At 38.4% G+C, this 18,897-nt stretch overlaps 1 long non-coding RNA gene across 2 annotated transcripts in view; it reads left to right on the top strand.

Annotated features, from left to right (window-relative positions):
* Nucleotides 1-197: 197 nt before the first annotated feature.
* Nucleotides 198-18,897, top strand: part of LOC116422424 — a 62,104-nt gene continuing 43,404 nt past the window's right edge. For both annotated transcript variants that reach the window (XR_004233050.1, XR_004233051.1), the window contains exon 1: nucleotides 198-497. This is a non-coding gene — a long non-coding RNA (uncharacterized LOC116422424). The remainder of the gene's footprint in view (nucleotides 498-18,897) is intronic.

Below are 18,897 nucleotides of genomic sequence, written 5' to 3'. Positions count from 1 at the left end.
ACTGTTTACTTTCTTTTCCCTAGAATACAATGTGCTATAAGTGTGATGACTTCCTGCATTAAATGTGTGTATATGTGTGTGTTAGAGAGAGCCAGAGATACATACACATAGAGACAGACACACACACTCACACAGAGAAAGACAGAGAGGGAGGGGAGGAGAAAAGGAAGGAGGGAGACAGGGAGGGAAAAGGGGAAGGAAAAGAAAGGAAGTGAAAGGGAGAGACAGAGAGGTATTAGGGAATTCCTGATGTGGGAATTTCTACCACCAGGTTTCTCAGACTGTTCTTGAGAAGGTCTTCAAAGCCAGTGGATGTCTACCCTTACAGGATTATGGACCATAATACTCTGTATGGAGGAGAAGACTGGAAGGGAGAGTTGAAGGGAATAATAAACACAGTGAATGAAGTAAAGAGCATGCTAGAGGCAATCCATCAATGAATTAAAAGATGTTTTTAGGTAGCTTCCTGAGACATAGAAGATCCTGGGTCATAGCTGGTAAGTGTGTGTGTATGTTGTGTGTGTGGTCTGTGTGCATGTGCTCCAATACTACATATGGTGGATTTTTTTTCCTCTCTGGACATTAGGACTGGCAGAATCCTAATGCTAGTGACATTAGCACCCACTAGGTGAGGAGAAACCAGAGGGGGGCTTTGATCTTACTGACTATTCCTGTCTCTATTCCATGCTCTCTTTCCTTTCTCTTCTCTTGGTCTCCCTCTTCCTAAAACCTGACCCTTTTACCTGTCCATATCAATCTTCTATGACTGGATAAGTCATAATAAATAGCACTTATTATAATATTATACATTATATTAGCATAATATAATGAGATATATTATAATATGTATTTATATTAATATTATAATAAGAAACTAAACATTTTACAAATATTGTCTCATTTGCTCCTCATGACAACCATGGGAAATAGGAGCTATTATTATTATTTTACAGTTGAGGAAACTCATGCAAACAGAATTAAGTGACTTGTCCAGGATTACACAGTTAGTAAACTTCTGAGGTTAGACTCCAAGGTTAGTGCTCTTTCCACTGTGCCACTGATTTCCTGGATGGGTCAAACAATCCGGGTACATGAATGTAAGAGAAAGTTCTTGTGAAATAAGTCACAATGAACATAATGAATAAAGAGAAGCATGGAAATATTTATATGAGCTGAAGCAAAGTAAAAAGAGCCAGGAAAACAATAATTACAATTATTACAACTATGTAAAAGAAAAAGAAACAAAACAATTGAAACAGAATACTATAAAATTATAATGACTTGAACCTGGCCCTAAAGAAAAAAATGAAAAGGCATCTTCCTTTGCATTCTTTTTGTAAAACACTCCATATAAGGTTAAATTTTTTCAATGTATTAGTTTTGTTTAACTGTCATTTTAGTATCTAGGTTTCAAAGTAGATAAAGCCCTGGACTTAGAGTCTGGAAAATTGAGATAATAATAGCACCTGATTCCCAGGGTTGTTGTGGAAATCAAATGAGATAATATTTGTAAAATGCATTGTAAACCTTGAAGTGCTACATAAGTGCTAGCTATTATTATTTCTTTCTTAGTTGTAAGGGGTAGCTCTCAGAGAAGGAGAGAGGAAAAGAACACATTGGAAAATGAAGTAATGTAAAAACAAAATTTATCAATAAAATTTAATTTTCAAAACAAATCTAGCTGTCCCAAAGTAGAATGTAGTGTCTAAGAAAACAGTGGATTCCTGGATATTGAGATCTTCAAAATGAAGATAAGGATGACTTGTTGGAGATATTTTCCAGGGCTTTGAGATTCAGGCAGAGGTTAGGCGAGATAACTTTGTAATTGAGGTTTTATGCATGATTCTAAAAGTATTCTAGCTGATATATCAGTCTCTTACCAACTGCCTTATTTTGTCAGCTGACTTTTTCTCGTAAATGATTCTTATCTTCTCTCTGAGATTATAACTGAATTGGAAGGCAGGGGTAATTCACAGAGACTTGCCTGGGTTTTCTCAGCCTGTTCATGAGGGGAATCCTCAAATCTAGCCAATGTTGCCCCTTTCTGGGATCCTGTAAGGAGGAAAAGAATGAAAATGGAGAGGCAAGAGACAGATGAGGGGGAAACAGAGTAGAAAGGCAAGGGGTAAGCCTATAGCAGAGGATTGTGGAGATGAGGGCAGAGCACTTGCCCAAGGTCCTCTTTACAAAGACTTCTTAGCAGTCTCAATGAACTAATTTCAATTTCTCCAAGTAGGGTTCCCCTAAATTATCCAATACTCAGCAATACTAACCCTAACCCTAAGGAATATTTGAGATCACCCTGTATCTTCTCTTCATTTTTCATATTTGGAAATGCAGTCCCAGAGAGAGAGTCCCATGATCATGTGGCTAGCAAATTGCAGAGCTAGAGACTGAAGTCAAATCTTTTTACTTCAGTGTAATGCTTCTTGTACTACATCAATTCTCTCATCTCACTGGGATGGAGAAACTACTGATCACCAATCCCAGTCACTATAATGATTATCAGATCAAGCTTCCACTTGAGTTACAACACACACACACACACACACACAATTCTTCTAGGTTATGGTAACTCCTTAAATCTTCCAGTTTTCTAGGGCTTGATATCTCTATTTCTGAGTTGCAGGCAGAATAACCTTATTTCCTTTGTTGAGGGAGCCTGTGTTATATTAATAGTATAATAAGTATACTAAGCGTTTTACAAATATTATCTCATTTGCTCCTCATCACAACCATGGGAGGCAGGAGGTATTATTATTATTTTACAATTGAGTCAAAGTAAGAGAAATGTCATACCCAGAACCCAAACTCGAGGGGATTCAGACAGCATTCTTTAAAAGAATAAGAAGGAAATTCTGATTCAGCTGACTAATAGGAAGGATGTGTATGTGTATGTATGTGTGTATATCAGGGGTGGGGAATGGGGGAGGGAGAGGGCCCTGCATCTTCATAACAGTGGAACAATGGAAATAACCATTTATTTTTTGTGGGTTTGTGTGTCTGTTAACTTTCTTAAAATAATCATATTACTATCGTGTCTTTACAATTTGTTTGATCTCTCTGGATCAGCAAAAAGAAGCTGGGAGATGTCAGGCTTGGTGAGAAGGGGGTGGGACTTGCCTTTCTGACACAGAAGCAGGCCCCAGGTTTCTGAGCACTTCACTGTGGAGATGAAGTGCAAATTAGTTTTGTTAAACACAGGGCAATTTTTATTACACACAGTGTAATTACCCAGTTCTGTGAAAAGATAAAAACTGCAGAGGGAGAAAGGAATAGGGACGCCTCAGAAGGAATAAAATCTGACAAAGGTATGAGGCTGAGGGGGTTGAGGGGACACTTCACTATCCCCACCCAGGTATCCTCCCTCTTCCCCTACCAAGGGGAAGTTTAAATAGGGGTGGGGTGAGTCAGTAACTTCCAGGAACAGAGGAAGGATGTTTTGTGTCAGATTTATTTTTGGCACCTATTTTATCTCCTACAGGAGATTATCAACTTCTTGAAGACAAGAACTGTGTCCCAGTTACCTTTGTTATGTCCCAGAGTACCAACCACAGGTTTTTGTCCTTAGAAAGGACTTACAGTGTTTAATGGAATTGAATTGATTCCTCAGGGAGCTGGAAAGGAAACTCCAGTGGTCATTAGATTCATAGTGTTAAAAGGAAAAGAAATATAATCTAACCCTGACATTTTATAGGCCTGGAATAGCAAAGGGATGCCCAGGGACACACAGCTCATTTATAGTAGAGTTATGACTAACTTAGATCTCCTGACTCCAGGGCATTTTTCCAAGGAAGCAATCTTTTGAATTGACAGAACTTGACCTAACCGGTCCGGATAGAGAACAGCTTCCCTTTTTACCTGTTAAATTTCTGGACATATTTTAAGTTGTATCTTAAATTCTACTTCCTCCATGAAGCACTTTCTGAGGAAGCCCCCCCCCCCAAGCTGCTACTGTCCTTCCCCACCAAATTATCTCACATATTTTGTATCTACTTATATTTGTATGTGTTTTCCCTGATAGAATGTTACTTCCGTGAGGGCAGGGATTCCATACTCCTGTCAGTTTTTTAGAGGGAAGAACTGAGATCAGAAAGATCTGAAAGATGAAAAATATGAATGGTTATTGGTCACAATAGTCTTACCTTTGAATAATAAAAAATGTAGTGAAAAGATTTTTTGAAGGCAGCTATTTTAGCCCAACTGTTTATTGTTTTTGCTTCATCATTGTTTGTGCAGGGAAGCCTTGCACTTTCACCTGTGATTTTGGGAAGTGTGTGTGTGTTGAGGCACATTTGTCCTGGACAGATGCCACATATGATCCACAGCATTATTTGTTCTTTTTTTATCTACTCAAAGTCAGTGAGTTGTCATTCTGCCCTGATTCAAACACGACAAAGTTCAAACTAGAGAGGTTCAGACTAAGTTGTTTAGGTCCTCACCCTGAGATCTTAGCAGAGTTAAGACTGAATTCCAAGAGTTCCAGTTCTCTTTATCTGGCTAAGAAGAAAATAATTCCTTTCCATGGTTGTGTTGAAAAGGATTTTTAAAAATCATTTGATTTGATTTAGTAACGTTCTAAAGAAATTGAGCTAGAATTGCAAAATAAGCATCAAAAAGTCACTTCTAGCCTAGCTCAAGATCCAACCATCTTTCTTTAATGTCAACTCAAGAAACAAAACATGGTACTCCACAAATGTGTGTGTGTGTGTGTGTGTGTGTGTCTGTGTGTGTGTATAATCTTAGATTCTCCATAGTCTCATCACAAAAAATTCTTTTCAATATGTAACCTGGAATCAAATAGATTTGCATAGAGTTAAAACATACTAAAGTTGTCTAGTAGCAAAAAATGTTATTTTTTTAAAAATAATTAAACAGAAGAAAGAGCATTTCCATATACACAGCAGAAAACAAAAAGAGAATCTTATATGAAACTAAAAATTTCTAATTCCTACTCCTTGCTTTTGTGGTGAGTAAGGTCTGGGATCACTATGTAAAAGTCAGACTGGCTACAATCTCCCGCTTAGGGTTCTAAGCTTCCCCTTGGGGTGAAGTATCTCCTTCTTTAACAACATTGGATTAAACTCTGGTACTGGGTGTGTTTCCCTTTCTATCAATATGATGTCTAGCCCCCCAGTTCCATTTACACAAATAATATCAATGAACTTTTAGAAATAGATATTTACTTCAGATATATAATAAAATCAGAAGTGTAGACATTTTTCCTCAACACTTAAAGCACATTCTCCCCATCAGGATCTCTGAGGAGACTGGGCCCAAACTTAGCATAGTTTCTACATAGCATTGCTCCTAGCAAGTTCACATTCAAATGTAGCTTTGCTGCCAGATGAATCCTTATCTCAACTATTGCTGAGTAGAGTCTGAAGGTTACTCCCTTAGGTAATTGGTGCTGGATTGACTGCAAAACCCAGAACCGACTCTCTCTATTTTTTGGAAGTCCCAGACTTCCAAACTCTTGGATGGCTCATTCTCCTGAACTCTGGAAACTTATAAGCTTGCTGCCTTCAATTTCTCCACTTAAAATGAATGAACAAACAGAAAGACAGATAAAAAATTGAGACTCATATTCACAGGACCATATGTAAATCTTAGAAGGAGAGGAGTTAAGGCCTCTTCTTTTAAAACATTAACTCTCACCAAAATCAGTAGCACAGGAGTCTTATCAAGGGCAGAGATCAACCAAGAGAGAGGGCTGGGCAAAAAAAAGGCTGTTTGAGAGTACCTTCAGTTCTCCATCAACAATTGCAACTAATCAAAGAGGCTGCCATTTATAGAATGTCTACAATTGCTCCAAAATTTTGCAAGACATTTCAATTAAGCATCATCAGGACTCTCCCAAGAGCAGGATCTCTATGTGCTTTATTATACCAATGACACTTTATGCAATACAGTCACCCAATATTCCTTTTTTTAAAGTATATAATAAATTCTACATGTTAACTTTAAAATCTGTTCCTGCTTATTTCTACTTCTTCCTGAACTTTCTTCTTTCTGTCTGTGCATTTTAAAAATGTTACAATGAGTCTCATTAAAAAAAAAAATCACCATTTCTATACCCCTCTCCTAACAATCCCTCCTTTTCCTTTATCCTCCAATAAAAGAGTGAGAGAAAGAAAAAGAACATCTTAGTTGCAAAAAACATGTGAAGCAAAACAAAGCTATTCAGTAGCCACATTGACATATTTATGTATGTTTCTGCATTTTATGTGTTTATCACTTCTCTGTCAGGGTATAGGTAACATGCTTTAGTGTCATTACATTGATTAGAATTCTGAAATCTTTCAAAGTTATTTTTGTTTGTAGTATTGTCCTTACAAAAACTGTTCTCCTTGCTAGTTCATGCTAGCCAGTATTCTCTAAAATGATCTCTCTTGTCATTTCTTTGGTGCAAACATATTCCCTAACATTCATATACCATAATTTGTTCAGCCATCCCCCAATTGTTTAGAAGGCAATCTAAGGCACCCTCTTAGATTCTAATGCTTTTCTTTTCTTTTCTTACTTAAGTACTTTCCTACTTCCTACTTTTCTTTTTCAGCCCCAACCCTCTGTTCAATCTTCTCCATGATCAGGAAGTTTGTTTTATTTGTGAATGTTTCTTCCCAGTTATTATCCTACATCTTAAACCTCATTCCCTCCCTATCCCTGTTTCCTTGTTGGAGTTTGATGTATTTTTACAACAAATTTTGCAAGAGTTCAATTGTACTTTCTCTTTCAGATAAGAACCATTTCAACTTTCTCATGTACCCTGATTATGAGATACATATTCCTTCTTTCTCCTTTCTAGACCAAGTATATTCCTTTTATATTCCCTTCTTTTTTGCTTCTTCAAACTCTCCGCACAGAACCAATCTACACTCTCTTTCACCCCCCGAAATCTGATTTTCTTATTTTAGTTCCTCAATATCCTTTGAAAACTTTAAGGTTCTGAAGGGACATATACAGATCTCACTTTATGTAAGTTCTGTAGATCTTTATGTAAAGAATTTTTGCATCATGTGAATTGTTCAAAGACGGGAGGAAAGGAGGGAAGAGGAGAAGCAGGAAGAGGACCTTACTGGTGAGGTCCTGGTCATTAGATGAGGTTGGCAGAGAAAGTCTGAAACACTGATTATTCCCTGAGACAAGCAGAAAAGGGCCCCAATGGGGATCAGTTCAACCTGAAAGTCCCACCCCTTAGGAAGGTCTTGGGTAACCTCACCTTATTGTATCCAATTGAAAGCCAAATTATGATGTCAAACTCTTGAAATTAAATTTCCCCTGTAAATCTATTTATGACCCATGCCATCTTTGCTGACTCCCTTTGGGGTTAGCCTACTGTGGCCTTCTGCCTCATGGTGTCTTTCTCCTACTTATAGCTAACTAACTCTTTTAGGGGGCTAAATCTCTCCATGGCTTTAGCCTGCCATTCAATGGTATACTTGTGTTTCATGGCCCATTCCTTTAATGAATTCTTCCAAACTCCTTTCCTTGGTAGCCCTATTGCTCTCCAGATTCTACTTCATATTTACCACTCCTGGTGCCTATTGTATCTCTTCTTTTTGACTGTAACCTCTTCTCATAAATAAACCTAACTTTTGCCAAAGAGAATGGCCCTTGTGCATTCATCACATGACTGACCCTCAACATTTGGTGCTAGTTGCTTTCCTCAGTCTCGTCATTTGATACTGTACCTCAATCTCATCATTACAACCACAGAGGGAGGGAGCAGGCACTCTACTTTTTCTGTCTCTGGACACAGAATTTGTAGATTATGTACATCCTTGGTGATTCCCAGTTATACTGGGAGGCTACTGGACTCTGGTGCTGTCTTTTCTGATTAGAACCCCCTTTCCCATTTTTATTGTTCACAGACATCTGGCTGACCTCTTGGAGGGATCTGGGGTTAAAGAAATCATAGGTTGTAGTTTCTTATTGCATTATTGTTATGATTATTATTATTTGATCTTGAATGCATTTTAGGAGTTAGCTGGGTTAGATAAATTGGAGTTGGTTGGTCTGTCTCCTGTTCAGAGAGTCAGCTTGGCCAACATCCTCAGTTATTTTCTAACACTATGAATACCTAAGTAGGGATTCCTCTACAACTGTTGTTCAATCATGTCCAACTCTTCCTGACTCTATGGACCAGATTGTGCCTAGTGCTTTCTTGGCAAGAATACTGGAGTGATTTGCCATTTTCTTCTGTAGTGTTTTATGGCAAGTAGAGATTAAATGATTTGCCCGAGATCACATAAGTGTCAGAGTCAGAATTTGAATTCAAATCTTTTTGACTCCATATCCAAAACTCTATGCATTGAGCTATCTAATTGCTCCTTCTTCAACATCACTGACAAATGTAGCTTATGAACTAATTAAATTCAGCAAAAATTTATTAAGCACATTCAAAGCATAATGAAGACAACTCTCTTGTGCATCCCCATGTCTTTCAGTTGCTCCTCATGTGACACAGGTCCTTTCTTCCCAGAAAGTCTGGTGGGGAGAGTATGCTGAGTGTGTAGGGGAAATGTCTGTACTTCTTTTCTTACTATATATCTGAAGCAAATATCTATTTCTAAAAGCTAATTGATGCTTGGTTAAATGGAACTGGAGTGCTAGTTATCACATTCAACAGTATGTTATCATATCCAAACATACACAGAATGGGGCTTTAACCGCTTTTCCCCTAAGGGGAAGGCTTAGAAGCCTGATGTGGGAGGGAGGAGAGACTGTGGCCAGATAGACTCTGAGGTCTGATCCCAGACCACTGTCACAGGTTCAAAGCCCTTCATCATCTTTTGTAGCCCATCTTTAAAGTCTCACCAGGTGCCGTTCCCAAAGTATGGGATCCAAAACTGATTATAATGCCCCAGATGTGGTCTGACCAGAGGAATTATTACTGGGTTATTCTTGCAATCTATGCATTTCAATATAGTCCAAAGTCATATTCTATTTCTAGGAATTCTCCTGTTGACTATATTCAGTTTGTAATCCACTAAAATCCCCAGATCTTTTTCAATAAACTGATATTCAGTCATGCCTCTCCCACTTTATATTTGTGAAATACAAAAAAACAAAAACAATAAAAAAACTACCAAATGGCATAGAGACTGGACCTGAATTCAGGAAGTCCTGAGTTCCAATCTAGCCTCACACTCTTATGATCTATCAGCTTCTACTTGCTTAGACTTAAACCCAGATCATAAACTTGTAGGGCTCACACTAGGAAAAGCAGCAATCAGATTTTGCCTAAGCAAGTCATTGAACTTCAGTATCTTCAACTGTGAAATGGGAATAATAATAGCATTTATCTCATAGAGTTTTTGTGAAAATCAAATAAGATAATATTTACCAAACACTTAGCATAGTATCTGGCACACAGTAGGTTGTGCATTCATTTCAGTCATGTCTGACTCTTTGTGACCCCATTTGGGGTTTCCTTGGCAGAGATACTACAGTAGTTTGCCATTTCCTTCTCCAGCTCATTTTACACATGAGGAAACTGATACAAACAGATCACACAAATAGGAGTGTCTGAGGCTGGATTTTAATTCAAATCTTCCTGACTCTAGACTTAGCACTTTATCTAGTGCACCACCTAGCTGCCCAGTAAGTATTACATAAATGCCTATAGTCTTCTTCCCTTTGTAAATTTTTTATTGTTTTTTTTTTAATCCAAGTGTAAGACTTTATGTTTATCCTTTTTTGAATTTCATCATATTAGATTCAATTTAATGCTCTGGCCTATAAAGATCTTTTTAGATTCTGGCTTTGCCATGCAGTTTGTGTGGGGGTGAAGGTGGGGGAAGGATGGATGTATAGAGCCAAGATGGAGGAGTGATAGGAAATAATTCAGTGAGCTCCTTTCTACACACTCCAAAGAGCGCTAGAAAGTGCACTTGGACCAAATGCTGATGAGGAAATCCAAAAAAAGTCCCAAGTCCTTTGTCTGGCTTCGTTTGGCATAAGAAAACAGACCAAGAAAGCTGTGGACATTGGGATAGAGTGGACAGGAGAACTCTTTACTTGGAGCATTCCAAGGATCCGTGAGAGGCTGTGCAACAGGGCGAGAGGAGATCCTGGGGCTGCTCAAATCATCCCCAGACTTACAATGGAACAATGTGATGGAGATGGGGGCAAACTGGTGGTTTTGTCACCTAGTCCCTGGTCACAGATCCAGGGTGCACTGAGAAGGGGACCTACCCAGCATTCAGAGAAAAGAGAAAGTTCAGCAGTTTGTGGTTGTTTGTCCTTCATTTCCTTTTTCTTTTTCCCCCTGAGGCAGTTGGGGTTAAGTGACTTGCCCAGGGTCACATAGCCAGGAAGTGTTAAGTGTCTGAGATCAGATTTGAACTCAGGTCCTCTTGACTTCAGGGCTGGGGCTCTGTCCACTGGGCCACCTGGCTGCCTCTGTTTGTCCTTCATTTTCAAAGAAGATCAATAACAAAATAGGGTGGTTTCTTGACTTAGATTTAAGTGAGGCAGAGTTGCTCAAAGTCTCTCTTCTGGACACATTCAAAGCCAATGACATAACAAAAGTTGAGACAACTGGCAATGGCTTGGGATGTAGTGGATGACCTGGATGTCTGATGTCTGGCCAAGCTTTCAGCATTCCACCACACCTGCATCAATCGCCAGTGCTATGGCTCAAACATCAGGCAAAGCAGGGTCTCCCTTCCAATATTGATCCTATTCTACATTTGAAAATCAGGGCAGGAATCCCAGACCAAAGAGAAATCTATAATTCTGGTGCCCTGAGCCAATAGACCTTTCCAATTGGCTACTGGGTTTGGAAACCATTTTACTCTTACTGAAACTCAAACCCAGGTCAGAAACTTGCAGAGCTTACATGAGGGCAGGCATCGATCAGACTTTGCCCTGGGTAGGACCACTTTGAGAGCCCTGAAAAATTGCACATCTTCAGCTTGTCACTGAGATTCTAGAATAACACAACCCTAAATATTCCAAGAAAGCAGGATGAGAACAATCCAAATCTTTCCTCCAGAAATATCAGGGTCCTGGACAAAGCCTGGCCCTGACATCAAATCCAAAGTCAGGAAGTAGACTAGAAGAATGGGCAAGCAAACAAATAGAAAAATAATCAGAAGCTTTTTCAGTGATAGGATGCTCAAGACACAAATGACAAAGAGAATGACTCCAAATTATCTACAAGCAAAGAGTCAGAGAAAAATACAGCTAGGACACAAAATCAACTAGACTTCCTGGAAGAGCTGAACAAGAGTTAATAATATTTTATATTTAACCTCTGTCCCCAAATCCATTTTTACCCAAACTCTCTCCTTATTGATTGAGATAAAGGCCCTGCCTTGTGTGAAGGATGGAGTAAAGTTGGTAAGAGGCAAGAGTTTCAGTTCTCAGCCAGTCCTCTTTTGGGGATTCTTCAAACCAGAGTTTTCTTTGAGACTTTAGGGAATTTCCCCCTTGGATGAGATCAAGTATATCTCACTGAGAGCAAAGTAACTCAGTTTGATCAAGAGAGAATGTCTTAGATCTCACTGAAGGTTAAAATTCTCTGAAGTCTCTAGAGTTGCAAGCTGAGAAAAGGAACATGATAGAAATTATCCAATCCTCTAATGTATTCTCAGTCTTTTCCTATAGCAACCTGAAGTAAGCTTGATTTCTTCCATTTTCTCTCCGAAAGCTGGTACTTCACTTGAAGAAGACTCTTGCTTAAAGAGTTCCCAAAGAAACATTGACTGAGAACTAAACTGACAACTCCATCCCACCCCTCACATTAGTCAGAGCCTTAATCTCTCCCAATGATAGAACCCCATGTCAATGGGCTTTGGGACAAGGGTTATATATGATTGGAATGAGCACGTTTTAAGGAAAAATAAAGAAATGAGAGTTATGGAAGAAAGAATTGAAAAAGAATTAACAGTTTGCCATAAGAGGTACCTCACCCAAGCAACAAACTATTTAAAAAAGAAGAATGGACCATCTAGAAGCTGAGGACTTATGACATAATAAGAAATTCTAAAACAAGTTAAAAGACTGAAAAAATTTAGAAAAAAATATAAGGCATCTCATAATAAAAATAAATGATCTGAAAAACAAAGTGAGGGCAAAATAATTTAAAGAATAATTTGGATTATGTGAATGACACGACTAAAAAAAGAGTCTAGATAGCTAATGGGTCTTTTCCAGCATTTTGTCATTTGCAAATTTAACAAGTAAACCGGGGGATTAGAAAAGCCCTTGTGGAGGAGATGGCACCTGAGCTAACTCTTAGAAAAGTTAAGGTTTTTGTGAGGAGTTTCTAAGATTTTTAAGATTTTAGAATAGACAGATGATAATTGGCAAATATGTGAAGAATGAACTGGAGAGGGAAGAGGAACTGAGGCAAAGGAGGCTATCGTAAAAGACCAGGTGAGAGGTTATGAAGGCCTGAACCAGGGTATGAATTGTATGAAACCTAGATAGAAACAAATGGATGAAGGAGATATTGTAGAAGTAAGGTCTAGGATCCACAAGACTTTGCAACTGATTAAGGTGGGGGGGGGGGAGAGGTAAGAGAGAAAGAAGGTGATAAATTTAAATGTCTAGAAGAATAGTGGTACCACCAACAGAAATGGGAGTGTTTGAAATATTTGGGGGTGGGGAGAGAAATAGAATGAGTTCACTTTGGGACAATTTAAATTAGAGATATCTCTGAAACATGCAAGTGAAAATGTGCGACAGGTAATGTGGGACTGATATTCAGGAGAAAGATTAGATCTAGCTTTTTTGATTTGGGAGTCATCTGTGTGAACACATGGCAGCTGATGAGATTGCCAAGAGACAGAGCATAATGAAAAAAGAAGAGGGTATAGGTCAGAGACTTCATAATACCTACATATAGTAAGCAGGATCATGATGATGATGATATAAGTGACAAACATTACCATCCAGCAAAGGAAACTGAAAAGCAATAATCAGACAGAAAGGAGGAAAACCAGTGTCACAGAAACTAAAGGAGAAGAAAAATGACTGGGAGGGAGCAACAGGGTTGACACTATCAAAAGTTGTAGAGATCAGGTGTAGAAGATAACTATGTGAAGCCATTGGGCTGTTTCATGTTTGTCTTATTAAACCTCAGTACCTGTGCCTGGCACAGAGTGGGCCCCTAATAAATGTTTTTTGACTGATGAATTGATTTAACAGTTAAGAGAGTGATAGGGGATTCACTCTCTTCCAAAGACACATATTCTTCTTTTGGACACGCCGAATTGTAAGAAATTTTTCTTCATAGGGAATCAAAAACTGCCTCTGCAATTTCAACTCTCTGCTCCTAGTTGTCTTTGGGGCAACAATTTAATTAAATAATTCATTAAGCACCTACTATGTGTGAAGTATTGGAATTGAGGGTCACCTTAAAAGCAATAAAGAGACAGTCTAAAATGTATTACAAAGGAGAAACAGTGTAAAGGATATCACCAAAGATTGAAAAGGAAAATGAGCTTGTCATGTGGTAAGGGTTACTCTATAAATCATTGGAAACTGTATTCCACTGGTAGTCTCAACATGTCAAAAGAACTTGAGAAATTCCTATATTATCAGAGGACATGGACATATCACACAAGATGGGGAGACAAGAATGGGATACAATCTACATTGCTGGATGGAATACCCATCTCATGAGAATCAGTGTTCCTCTGGAATAAATCCCCCAAGGTACTGCTTGGGTTTACTAAGGAGAAAAAAACTACCTCTTCCCTCAATAAGCTCCCAGATATAGGATATACATTAATAAGTATAGTACAAGAAATATTGGAAAGGGCGAGAGAAATAACAAAAGGTGAATCAAGCCTAACACATTTTATCTCTTGTCTATCCCAGTGGTGTAAAATCCAAATAGAAGTGTGGGTCTCTAAACTATATACAAGGACCCTGGTGGGCCACGTAGTGAATATTTTTCAATTACATTTTAATCAGCACCAAAAACTGTGGGAGACCAGAAGTGCCTCCTGGACCACATGTTTAACAGCTCTGGGTAGATGATAAACTTCCAGATATTTGAAGGCAACTCTCATGGCTTTTCTCCTCCAAGCTGATTGTATTCAATTTCTTCAAGTGATCTTCCAATGACACAATCTCCATTTCCTTCATGATCCTTGCTGCCATCATCCAGTCTGATGATTTCTCTTCTAAAATATGACAGTTAGATGGCACAGTGGATAGAACTCTGGCCCTGGAGTCAGGAGGATCTGAATTCAAATGTGACTCCAGACACATACTTACTAGTTATATGACCATAAGGTTAACTTAATACTCCTAAAATAAAATATGACTGCAAAATTGGGCTCACATATTTCCTGATTATGTAACCTGATCAAACAGATTATAGGACAATTATTACTTCCATTATTCTGGACATTATGCTCTCTTAATGCATCCTAATGTGACATTAGTTTTTGTTGTTGTTGTTGCCACATTAGACTTTTGACTGGTGTTGAATTTACTATCCCCTAAGGCATGCAAGACTTTTCCACATAAATTGTCTGCTGCAGTTCAAGCCGTTCCACTTCTCCCTACCCCTAACTCCCTAAGAGTAGGTAAATAGTGCAGTGAGTATTGGCATTGGAGTCAGAACAACCTGAATTTAAATGTGACTTCAGACTTTGTGATCCTGGGAGAATCACTTAACTTGTCTGTCTCAATTTCCTAACAGTAAAATGTGGGTATAATAGTATGTACCATGTGGGGTGGTTGTGAGATTCAAATGAGATATTTGTAAAATTTTTAGCATGGTACCTGACACATAGTAGATCCTTAATCAATATTTGTTCCTTCCCTTCTCTTCCCTTCCCTTCCCTTCCTTTCTTTTTCTTTGTTTGTTTGTTTGTTTCTTTCTTTCTCTTTTTCTTTCCTCTCTCCCTCCTTTCTCTTTCTCTCTCCCTCCCTTCCCTTCCCTTCTTTCCTTTCTTCTTCCTTTCTCTCCCTTTCCTTCCCTCCTTTCCTTCCTTCTTTCCTTTTTAGAAAGGGAATATGATGCTCTCCTAGGATTTCTAGACTTCTCTTTTTGTGCTAAAAACAAACCAAAACAACAATGAACCTAAAACCGAATTTTTATTTTCCTTTTTCTCCATAGATATAACTTTTCACAAGCCTTCTCTCACTTTCTAGCATCTCTAACTTTTGCAAACATTCCTCCTTTTCAAAGTTGTAAAGCCTGACTTCTGTGTCTGATTGAAAATAATCTGGGCTCATTTGAGGATTACCTAGTACCCCTAAGCTCACCTAAACTGTTTTCATAGGTTAAGGCCTGTACAGTATTATCCTGTGATTTTTTTATTTTCTAGGGAATAAGCTCCAATCACATCTGCCAAGGATAGATGAATTCTTCAGATCTGCTATACAGTTTAGAGCTCTCCATTTATCTAGTCCTGAGTAATTGGTACAAAACTTGACAAATTTACTAAGAAGGGAAGAAAAGACAATAAGCAGGAATTGACATATTTAATTTAAAAAGCCGACTCTCTTTTGGTAGGCATTATGCCTGAAATTTCACATCTACCACTGTCTTGTTGCAGGGGGGAGGTGGGAAGTGGGGGCCTTAACATCAAAGAAATTATCACCTGCCTCAATTAGGATGATAGAAACTTTATTCTTTGTTTCAAGAAGGAAGAGTATATGTGGTACCCAATTTATAGCTTTTCTCTTTCTCCTCCAATTTCTTCCTGTCACTCTACCTATAGTAATGCTATGCCATAGGGTAGTCTTCCAGCCAGCCATCTACTGACTATTTGAACAACTCTCATACTCTAAAGTTCCACTGGTTTCAGAAGTAGAATTAGCTAAGAAGACAACAAGTAAAGCTGGGTGGGGTATTCTTTCTTGTCAACTGAGCGGTGTGTCAGCCTCTCTATTCATTCCTATGCCTCTGGAATTTTGTTTTATACTTCATCTGCTTTTTTCAGTTAACTTGGGCCCACCAGAAATACTAACCTATCAATCTGGGCTAGAGAAAAAAGAACACATGCATGGGACATGGAGAACAGGAAAAGGGAGAAGTTTCTGTCAGTACAAGAAGATTCTGAGTCCCCATAGGGACAGATCTGATACCAGAGATATGAAGTAGGTAAACCATTAATGCTCTGCCTATTCCTTTGTTACGGATGAGTTTCCTAGGGAAAGTAAACCTCTCATTCTATCCAACCTTTACCATCCTTTAACTTTTTAGATGGCTATACCACATTTGATTCATTGTTAATATTCCACTAAGATCTTCAGATTATTTTTTAAGGATTATTTTCCGACTTCAAAGTCTTTTCCTCCTGCTGTCATTCATTAATTTTTTTCAACAAGTACTTACTAGATGCCTATTATTAATTTTTTACTATGAGTATACTAAAGAGGTAGATAATGAGATTCCTGTTCTCTCCCTGAACACCTCTCTCTCCCCTTTATTCTCTTTTTTAATCTTCCCCTTCCTCTCCCGCCCCTCCTTTTCAGGACTCATTGTGTCTTACAATGAGGAAAGGCCAGAAAAGGAACTACCCTGTTCTCAATCTTTATCTCCAGAGCATTTGGTACAGTTTCCTCCTTGGGTACATTTTCTAGGGCAGATTATTGAACCCCAAGGGCTGATAAGGCATCCCAGCATGCAATTCACCAGTAGAACTGGGCAAAAACCAGACAGTGCCAATTAACGATAACGAGGATCCTTCACTGCCCAGGCCTGTTTTGAAGTTTTGGTAATTAATACCTTTACCATCCTTTGGGTCCCTGGAATGAAAATTTCAGGTTGCTTCAGGCTGTTGCCAGAGAGTACCTTATAACCTCTCTCAAAAGGTTTTTCTGTCCACTTTACTGATGGAAAGACTGAGATCTAGGCGTTAATAGTGGTATTGAGAATAGAATTCAAGATTTTTAGATTCCCAGTCTTCCAAGTTAATGAGGGCTAACATTCTATATTTATCACTCTTCAATGAGTTAACCACTCTAATGGTCCTTGCCAAAAGGGCTATGCTAAGTGAGATGACCACTTAGCTGATGCCCTTAACACCCTTTTTCTCATATCTGCACTCAGATTTGGAGAGCCAAAAGGGAATAGAAGCTAGAGCAGGGGGCACTGCTTCTACCACCTCTCCCCCGCCTCATGCAAGCTCCTTGTCCCTGAGGTGGGTAATTAGATATTATGAATTCTTACTGCAGTAAGTTTGAAACAAAATTGAGAGCAGTCTAAGCATTCAATGAGTAATTGCTGAATGGAAAAATTTGATAAGTGATCTTTAGGAACTTGCATTTCTACAAGAAGCCTTTCCTGATCTGGCACAATGTTATTGCCTTCCCTTTGTTGATTATCTCCAATATTTCCTGCATATGGGCAGCTAGATGGACCAATGAACAGGGCAATGGCCCTAGAATCAGGAGGACCTGTGTTCAAAATCCAGCCTCCAACACTTACTAGCATTGTGTGTTCCTGGGCAAGTCACTCAACCCTATTGCCTCAGTTTCCTCATCTGTAAAATGAGCCGGAGAAGGAAATGCCAAACCATTCCAGTAACCTTGTCAAGAAAACCCCAAAAGAGGTCGTCACAGAGAATCAAATATAACTGAAAAACCAACTTAAGCAATAACAGCGAAAGAAAACCACTCCAGTATCTTTAACAACAAAACCTCAAATTGAGTCACAACTGAAACAATTCAACAATAACAAAATCCTCTATATAACTTTTGCACGTATATCTAGTTATTTGCATGCAGTCTTTCCCACTGGACTGAGTTCTTTGAGGGCAGGGACTGATTTTTGCCTTTTTTTGTATCTCCATCTCTTCGTAAAATGTCTGGCACACAGTAGGTGATAATTAATGTTTTTTGACTATGTTTCAGTTTTCTCCCTAGGCACTGTCTAGCCTCAGTTTAAAGGGGGAAAATACCTTTTATTCAGATGCATAGTACATGTTAGGCAGGAGCAAAAAGAGGTTCAAGGAGGGAAAAGGGCACAATCTCTGTTCTCAAAGAACTTACAACCTAGCAATATTTTGAGAAATATTTATGAATAACAATACAAGTTAGAACGGATGGAGGCTTAAAGAAGACCAACAGATTAGAGTTAGAAATTAGTGAGAGAGAAATTACCTCTAGCTTGAGAGGTCTGAGAAGACCTCTTGGAGCATGAACTGAACCTTGGAGGAAGGAAAGGATTTCAACAGCAGAAAGTGTGGGAAGAAAGGAGTGCCTTCCAGACTTGAGTGGTGGTGGTGGTAGCCTAAAAAAAGACATAAGTGAGAGTAGAAGTAAAGATTTAAAAATACTCCGAATAGAGATGGATGGAACTATAGGAATAGATGAAGTTACCAAGGAAAGAGTTGTATTTCCCCTATAAAACACATAATAATATATATTAAATAATATTACAATTGACATATAGTAATAGAATATGTAGTAAATAATATTATAATATATAGTATAAAATTTTAAATATATATATATATATATATATATGGAGAGAGAGAAGGAAGAGGAAGAAAGAGGGAAGTAGGGAACAGAGAGAGAGCAAGAGAGAGAGTGAGACAGAGAGAGAGAGAGAGAGAAAGAGAAAGGGAGAGAGAGAGAGAGAGAGAGAGAGAGAGAGAGAGAGAAAGGAGATTAAAAGCATAATGTTGGGGGATTTTAAGGAGACAGAAAAAAAAGCAAAACAAAGAGAACAAAGTTAGGGAAACCAAGAAAATATAGAGACTCAAAGGAGAAAATAGTAGACTGTCATATACTTTTGAATTTTACTAAGAGAAAGAATGAATATAGAGAAAAGCCACTGGATTTAGCAATCAAGAGGTCATTGGAGACTTCAGAGATGTTTCAGTAAAATACTACGTGAGGAAATATAATGTGTTAAAAGCCTGGAACAATGAATTGTAGCCAGATTGTAAAGGACTTTAAATGACAAGCAGCAAT

This window comes from Sarcophilus harrisii, chromosome 3 (genome assembly GCF_902635505.1).
Source record: "Sarcophilus harrisii chromosome 3, mSarHar1.11, whole genome shotgun sequence".
In the NCBI taxonomy this organism is placed as follows: Eukaryota; Metazoa; Chordata; class Mammalia; order Dasyuromorphia; family Dasyuridae; genus Sarcophilus; species Sarcophilus harrisii.
Note: the sequence above shows the minus strand (reverse complement) of the source record. Positions and strands in the feature narration are given on the sequence as shown.